We start from the raw sequence: 8,109 nt of genomic DNA on the forward strand, positions 1-8,109 counted from the left end.
TTTAACGCGTTGACTGCCATAGTGGTCGCCGATGATCGTTGCTTCAAACTCGCAATGTTTTGTTAAAACGTTTTCACCCTAATAATTGTCTTTGCCCTATTTAACGCTTTCAAATTTTAAAATTGGCGCGGATGACATCATGTCAAAATAAATAATCGTGCACTGATATACAAGTTACTAATAGCATTGTGTTATAGTTGATTCGCGTCATCCCTGGGCAATTCTCAAGTAACGTACCGACTCTATAAGCGGGAATCGCAGAATGCAGGAACCCCGTTTGTTACAGATAATCAACTAAAACTTTGCTAACTGCAGGCACGTTCGAATTCAAAACTAAAGCATTTAACCCTAATTCCACTGAGCTTCTTTACCGACGTAAACTACTACATTATGATTTCGGAGCATACGTGTTGCTCTTTATTATTATTATTATTATTAAATATGTTATATCACGATCCTATCCAATTAAACGCATTTATGGAACACGAATAACGAAACCCATAAATTTAGCGAACAAAGCAGATAACAAAAGTTGCCTGGTAAGAATAGGGTTAAACGTTACGAAAATTATAGGCTGGAAGTAACCCGAACACAATGGTCTCCGAAGTGAAACGTAGAGAAACTGCACTTCGATCGAAAAATGTTGTCATTGTTATTACCGTTTGCTCGCCGCGATCGGCACGTTTGGACGCAGGTATGCGTGTCATTACAGGCTCTTTGTAACGCCCGATGATGTTTCGTGTAACATGAAAATGGAGTCATGTAACTCCGTTAACAGTCCATTCGCCGCGGATAATATATTTCGCAGGCGATGTATAATGGAGCGGGCGCACGTGAAAAACTCGCAGTCAAATTCGAACAGTCATTTCCATCAATTTGCAATAAACGAACGCGACGAGGCGATGAAAACTTTCAGCAGTTTAACGCGCGACGCCTTTATCGCCTGTTCTCTGTATCGATACATAATACATATAGCTCATGCGCGACGAAAAATTTATCCATGGTGTTTATAAACGCTCGATCGACAACGGACAGATCAAAATTTCGACGCGTGCAACAACAGACAGTCAGACAAAATAATAACGGTAAAAGTAATTTTTAGAAAATTAATTTCGATTAAAAAAACATGACTATTCGACGATTATAATTTTTGGCTGAAGAGGTGTCTATTTTTGGAATATATCAGATTTAATTTTCTATCTACGATTTATTTTCAACGCGCACGGCTTAATTTACAGTACCGTGATTTGGTCACTGTTGCACGAAACGTATTTCTATATCGATAGAAATAAAATCTTTTTACGTTCGTTGCAAATGTGTTTTGTCTACAATGACCGTGTTGATTAATGCGTAATCGAGAATGGTGGGCGATAATCGCTGGGAAAGGTTAAGTGACACGATACAAAATGGGTGGTATGTATGTACAGTTGAAATTCGTAGAAAGGAAAATAAACACGCATACAGGCGGCAGCTGTTCAAAGTCACCTATACGTCCGGTTCGGGGTAGGGTAGTAGCGCAACACCAGCAAGTCACGAAGGAAGTTATCACGAATCTCGCGTAATCGCCGTTAAGATCCTTAACCACGCGATCTCCGTGATTTCTTTCGCTGGCGATCGTTATCGCGACACGGTCAAGTACCGACGCGCGCTGCGCCCCGACTTTAAAGGATTTCCCACACCAACGAGCATTAACGAAATTACGGTTCATCGACGGGAACGGAACGACGTGTAGCTTACGACTTCGTAATATCGGGGCGCGGAGCGCGTGCCATCCGATAAACCCTGACATTTTATCCAGTTAATTAACATTCAGGAGCAAAACTGCGATGACCGAGCGATAATGACAACGATATCGTTCGAACTATTCCACTATATCACAGGATGGTTATAAAGCCATCGATATCAAGACCATCGTTGATTTATGCGAAGGTCGAACGACCGACCTATATCGTACCTATTTGAATATTTAAACATTCGAACGTGTAGAGTCACGCGTCGCCGGAATATCAAATAAACTGTATCGTTTTCTCGCGTTAACCTGTTCAGAATGCGGGGTTAATTATACGCGTTTAAGCGGGCCGGTCGTACCACGGAAATGAAACACCACGGGGAGAAGAAGCAAATGAAAAAAAAAAAAAGAAACGAAATACATACGTTCATTGTACAAGTTCTAAGAAGCCGACCGACGAAGAAAGTGGCGAGTAAAACGTGTCGATTGTCTCGATGATTTAATGAGGCATGTACGCTGATTCGCGATTACCCTCGACTCGTACCCAACTCCCATTCCCGCTACCGCCGTGTCCCTTTCCAGTAATTTACCACGCAGCTGTGTCGCGTCGAAGGTGCTGCCAGTGGTATCGCTTAATAAACTGAGAAAGAGCGAAGCTCGTCACCGAGTTCTTTCAAACTCTCCTAATAACACCGTTTAAATATTTATAGCGACCTTCCGGTCAGAAATCGTCTTATCGACTAAGTCATCAGGCCGATTAAAGTTCGATTTAAACCGTGCAACACGCCCGGAATTACCTTAATCCGAATACGTAACTTTTCGGAGTATCGTTAAAACTCATTGAAATCTGCTAGTGTTCCTACAATTACCGCCACTCGAGTTGGCAACGAACAGAGCAAACCCGCTGAAAGCAATTATCAAGGTTAATGTTACGCGATACGGTATTGCCGGTAAGTTCGCGAAAACGACCAGTTACTCTTCCACCATGTAACCAACGTATATAAACGTCACGGATAATTAACGACACTGTTTTCGCAACACGAAGGTACGTTTTCCTGACGACCGATGGACAAAATATTACCTTTCGGGTCACTCCAATCAGCGGTGTTGTTTTCTTACGCGTATCGCTTCGGCTATTATAGAGGAATTTATCTCGTGGGTCGTTAAACAAATACCTATACCGCTTCTTCGTTACCGTGGTTCCCGACAATTGCCGTGCTACGCGGACGGGGAATTAATGACGAGGGATTTGCGTTTGCACAAAAATGTAACGCGAATACGTTAAACGGCGCGGCAAACGACAATTTCTCGTGTCGGCGGATCGCGGGTACAGGAATCGTTAATAAAAAAAAAAGAAAAATAAAAATAAAAAAAAAAAAAGAAAAAACGGAACTGACAGTAAATAATACCTTGTCCACGATACTTTTTTTCCTTCTGTTTCACGGGGAACGTCTTTAATCCACCTTTTGGCACTGCGAGAAAGAAACCGAACACAAAACGACGATCCTTTCGCACTATCACAAACACTTTATATATATACAGTGTAAAGGAAAAAAGAAAACGCGTGCACGGTCACACACATACATCGAACGTACGAAGCATCGAGACGGATCGCGAACGCCACGACCGCACCGTACAACGAACGACGCTCTACTGCGAGCCGGGTACCGAAGTGGATGACGGGAAACGTGTGAACGCCGCTTGCCGCCGCGGCGAACACCAATGAGCGGCTACTAACACCATCCACAGCGGCGACGACACCGACACACCAATAAGAGGACACGAATGTACACAGGGAACGGGTTGCTCGTCTCTCTTCTTTCGCGCTCCGTCCTCCTTCGACTCGTTTCTCAGTACGTCGAGTCAAGGGCGTCGACCGACAGGGGCGATTCGTTGTTTCCTTATATCACGGAGAAACCAATAATGGATAATTTCGTAATGTCTATGAAATTACAAGTTTTCCTCGTCAAAAGATATCTATCGATCCTGAATTCGTCTTTGTTTAAAGACCCACGAGAACCGACTCGATGCGGTTTCCTATCGGAAATTTTAATAGCTATTTAACTTACCAACGTTATGCTGCCGGCGTCCTGCGCTTCGGTTCAAGTTTTTAATTAAGTTTTGTCACAAGTTCTTCCTACCGGTGCAAAAGAACGGAAACAACATTCGTCGCACATTACGCGCGAAAAGTAAAGGTATTTCATTTCCGAATAATCCCAACCACGTGTTTATATTTTATCGTAAATGTACCAGACGAGTCCGAGACGCGCGTTCTTCAAAATGTTTCAAAATCTCGCGTGTATATAACGATCAATGACTGTGCTCCAGGAGTATTCCCAACGAAACGTAACCATCTCGGTTTAAAAAAATCTTTATCGACACCCCTGCTTTTGGACGTCTCTCACACTCGGCGTTACATCCTCCTAGCGGTATCTCCTTCGCGCTCGTGCTGTAGATGCGACATATCGCGCGATCTCCCTCGTACTTTGGTGTTTCTTGATCTTCCACCTCTTCTCGACGTACGTCTCGCTTGTTCGTTCGTCCCCGAACTTTCCGGCTCTGTCTTACAGGTGCACCGCATCATCGCTAGCGTTGTTTCGCTCGCGCTCATTCTCTGTCGTACATATGTCCCTTGTTCCCGTCTCTGTTCGTCTCCTTCGAGCCTCTCTCTCGCTCGTCGTCTCCCTTTCGAGCCCGTATCTCGCGATACTCTCGTCTCCGTTCCTCGCCCGGACGCAGAACAACAAAGACCGCCTCCCAGCTCGCGTCCTTCTCGCGCTTAGGCAGCAACGAGGCGCAGAAGGAGGAGTACCGGAACCAAGTGCCGAACGCTGCTTGTGTGTCGCGTGCATGAAGTGTTCGGTAACCGTGCAAAGGACAAAGACAGAACGAGTCAAAGTGCTAGAGCCGGACAACACGAGTCAACCGGCAATGTAAGGAGAGACCTCTACGTGAGTGCAAGCGGCTCAATGGTGTAGGTGATATTCCAGGCGTGTTTGCACGCGTGCATGTGCTCATCATATTACACACTGCTCATACACCGTGTCTGCTGCGCTTTGAGAGCGCGAGGAGATGAATCCTCGATTCGGTTAAACGCCCGCCAACTGGGGATGTTCTAAATCAGGCTGTCTACCTGCGACACGGCTTTCTGAAATTCCAATATACCCGTATACCTCTTTCGTCGCGCGATATACGAAACGTATCGTAGACAAAACGTGCAATCGTACCGAATTATCCGGCGGTGCGGGCGGGTAGGGTTGGGAGGTCGACGCAAAACGATGTAACACATTTTTGTTACCGGGACAGCCGTAATGGTAACGCATCAATGACAATATGGAAATGCATTTAGCGCGCCTCTGTTCCGAGTATTATTCTGTTTATTGACGCATCAATTTCAAGAATGCAATAAGCGTAAAACATTTAGCCTCGGTAATACGCGGCGGATAAATGAAATATCGCGTGATTAAACGCCGAGTGAAATTGCTGTTACTTCGCCCTTTGGAATCTGCTGCATTTATTATTGTATCGATTGGCGTACTTCGAGAAGGAAAATTATGTTATATCCCCGATAGCAGTTATAAAGCGGCGAGAGCGGCGGTGACGGGGCGCCGGGACCAGGAGGCGAGTAAACAACCGAAGTAAAGTTTGTGGGCGGATTAGCATGGTAGGTGTCGGTGGGATATCATAAAACTAGTTTGCAAAGTACAGGGCGCACCCTCCGCAGTACCGAAGGATTTCATTCTAGTCCACATTGAAACGCGGACGGGCAGCTACGAAGGGAAGACTGACAAAGCGGTCTGAAAGGATGGATTAAGGAAAGAAAACTTCGACGTCACTTCGATTTTCTTTTATCTGACTTCGTTCCCCGTTATTTCAGAGTTCAAACTTATTCAATTAAAATCGATAAACGATTACTATTTCGACGGCTCGTTTGATCATACCAACGCGTGACTCGTTCATTAAACGCCATTGGATCGTCATATGCTGTCAACACAATATTTTACTCCGAATTCCTCGATTTGTGTTTTTTTATTTGAACGAATACTTTACAAAGAACATCGTAGGCCCCACGATGCGCGAACATTAATTATCGATCTCTTCGAGGAATAAATTTAAATTCGGAGCAAACGATAGCACGAGAATTATTACTCGACGTAATTGTCAACAACGTCTGCGTGTGCTCTTCGGTTCAACACACCGGTACGTTTCTTTGGGATCTGTTGAACAAACCCGGCACGAAGACGACACGATGTACGCTCATTTGCTTATTCCTATTCGGCTGTCAGTGTCGTCGTCGCGGAAATATGCAGGAGTGTGTTACGCGTGCTGGGCACCGAGTAAAACGCAAATGTACGTATTCGGTGTCTCTCTCTTGGCGCATTGTGCTTCGGTTCTCGATCCCTCTTCCGAGCCCTTACCACAAGCCGCAGCCCACTACACTTTTGCACGAACACGCGCGCGTTCATTATCAACGTACAACGTCGTATAACCATATTTACGTAGCCCCGGCGGTCACCCACACTGGCGCAACGTGCAATGAGGTTGCAAAGAAACGACTTGCACAGAAACGAAACGCTATTTGTCGTTGTATACACAAAGTAGCGACGCGAACGCGCGCGCGCGCGCGACGAACGAAGCGAGACAGAGAAAGCCATAAATGCAATTGGAAACCTTTAGCTGATATATTCGTACAATTTCCTGCGGCCGGGGCGTAGACGAAACCGGAAGTTGTGTGTTACTCGAAATCATAAGATGTTGTCCTTTACGATTTCATTTAACCGCGACCCGGTCAGCGAAATTGCGATACCGCTCGACGACTTTCCCCCGTTATAATTGCCCCCGGGGGCCTGTGATGAATCGTTTATTTAAAATAGCTACGCCAAAGGCTGGCTCCGTCCGCGCCCGAACTATCGTTCGCTCGGATGTATCTGCATAATTCCGTCATAAATCACGCGACAGGGGAAAATAACGGAGTGTTTAAACGTCTTTTGCGTACGCACGCGAAATTACTCGCTTCTTATCGCGTGACTAATAACGAACCACCGACGGATCGTCGTTCGGCCCTTAATAATTTTCCTGGTAATTGGAGCAAATAAGGTAAGTATCACGGTTGGAAGTTGTTGGCAACGAAATCGATGCGTCTTTTCTGCGATACACAAAGGTGCACGCAACAACGCACCGAAAGGGAGCGGACGAGGTAAGGCGGTATTATTGCCTCGATGCGAGGGTAAAACAATGAACCGTGTCTTTAGAATGTTTTAAATGTAAAACTCTATATTTGCTGGAAGGCTCGCCGGCATGACGCGAGTTAAGTTGCTTCCCTAAAGGGTACTACCATTCTTGAAGTATACCTCGGTGGAATCATCTACTGCCGCGGTCGTAAAACGACTATATATCTAACTTGCACCACCCTAGCGAACACGAACCCCCTGAAAACCTGTAAAACACGCGAACCGTCCGGATAATCATTCTTCCAACGGAACGACTAGTTCCCGGGTTACGTCTCGTCAAAGATAAAAAAGGAACTGGTTAATGGGATAGGACGGTCTTATCTCGAACGTTTGAAACGTTCGCGATGCCGTATTTTCACGATACGACGACGTTCGCTCTATTTACGTATGGTAATTCCGCGGCAGAAAGATTTCTTTGTCCAGCTTTGTTTACACGGATTATCGACGTAACAACGTTACAGTTCTCCTCAATTACTACGAGAAGTGTTAAGACTTGTATGGAACCGATAATTGGTTTTCCACGACGTCTTGGGTTTTCGAGATTTAAAAACACGAACAAATAGTTTCATTTAATAAAAGAATATACACACTGGCTTAAAAACAATTGCCCGTACTACCACAAACGCGCTGATGTCATCGTCAATCAGCTTGCGCGCTTAACTGCGTTCCACCGACGCTCGTCAAACCGCGTCTGCATATTTTTTTTTAGCAATATAAACAAGTTTCTTTGAAACCGGTGTATAACCGATTCTTCAATTACTTTGACACGGCAATTCGTTTAGCCACATTTCAACTATGTTTATGATACCTGTTTATGAAAAGCAAAACTTCTATTCGATCGAGCCGTAGCCAGCTGGAGTAGTTTAGAGGAAACGCGTTTATGGCGCGCGTTTAACACGTCTCGTTATTTCCGCCTTTAACAGATTTACCGTCGCTCCATATTTTAAGATTCCTTGCAAGCACCAATTACGCGAAAAGGGTGTGCATGGCGGCTGACAACGTAACTTTGTACTCGAAATGCACGTGTATAATTAGAATATACAATTCAAGAGGTTTCCTCTTGCCGATGCAAGAAATTTATGCTTTTCAAATAACCTTCGGTTCTTTGCACCGTACCATCGTTCCTTCCAATTCTTCATTTTTATCTCG

The 8,109-nt window shown here is 45.0% G+C and overlaps 1 protein-coding gene across 2 annotated transcripts in view; it reads right to left on the bottom strand.

Annotated features, from left to right (window-relative positions):
* The window catches only part of LOC122402720 (protein groucho-like), a 115,693-nt gene extending 112,307 nt beyond the window's left edge, over positions 1 to 3,386 (bottom strand). For both annotated transcript variants that reach the window (XM_043405740.1, XM_043405739.1), the window contains exon 1: positions 3,139 to 3,386. The gene's annotated coding sequence lies outside the window, so the exon portion shown is untranslated. The remainder of the gene's footprint in view (positions 1 to 3,138) is intronic.
* Between the last annotated feature and the right edge of the window lie 4,723 nt (positions 3,387 to 8,109).

The sequence above is a fragment of the Colletes gigas genome, unplaced genomic scaffold (assembly GCF_013123115.1).
Source record: "Colletes gigas isolate AHSC1104 unplaced genomic scaffold, ASM1312311v1 Colletes_gigas_Sc00039, whole genome shotgun sequence".
Classification (NCBI taxonomy): Eukaryota; Metazoa; Arthropoda; class Insecta; order Hymenoptera; family Colletidae; genus Colletes; species Colletes gigas.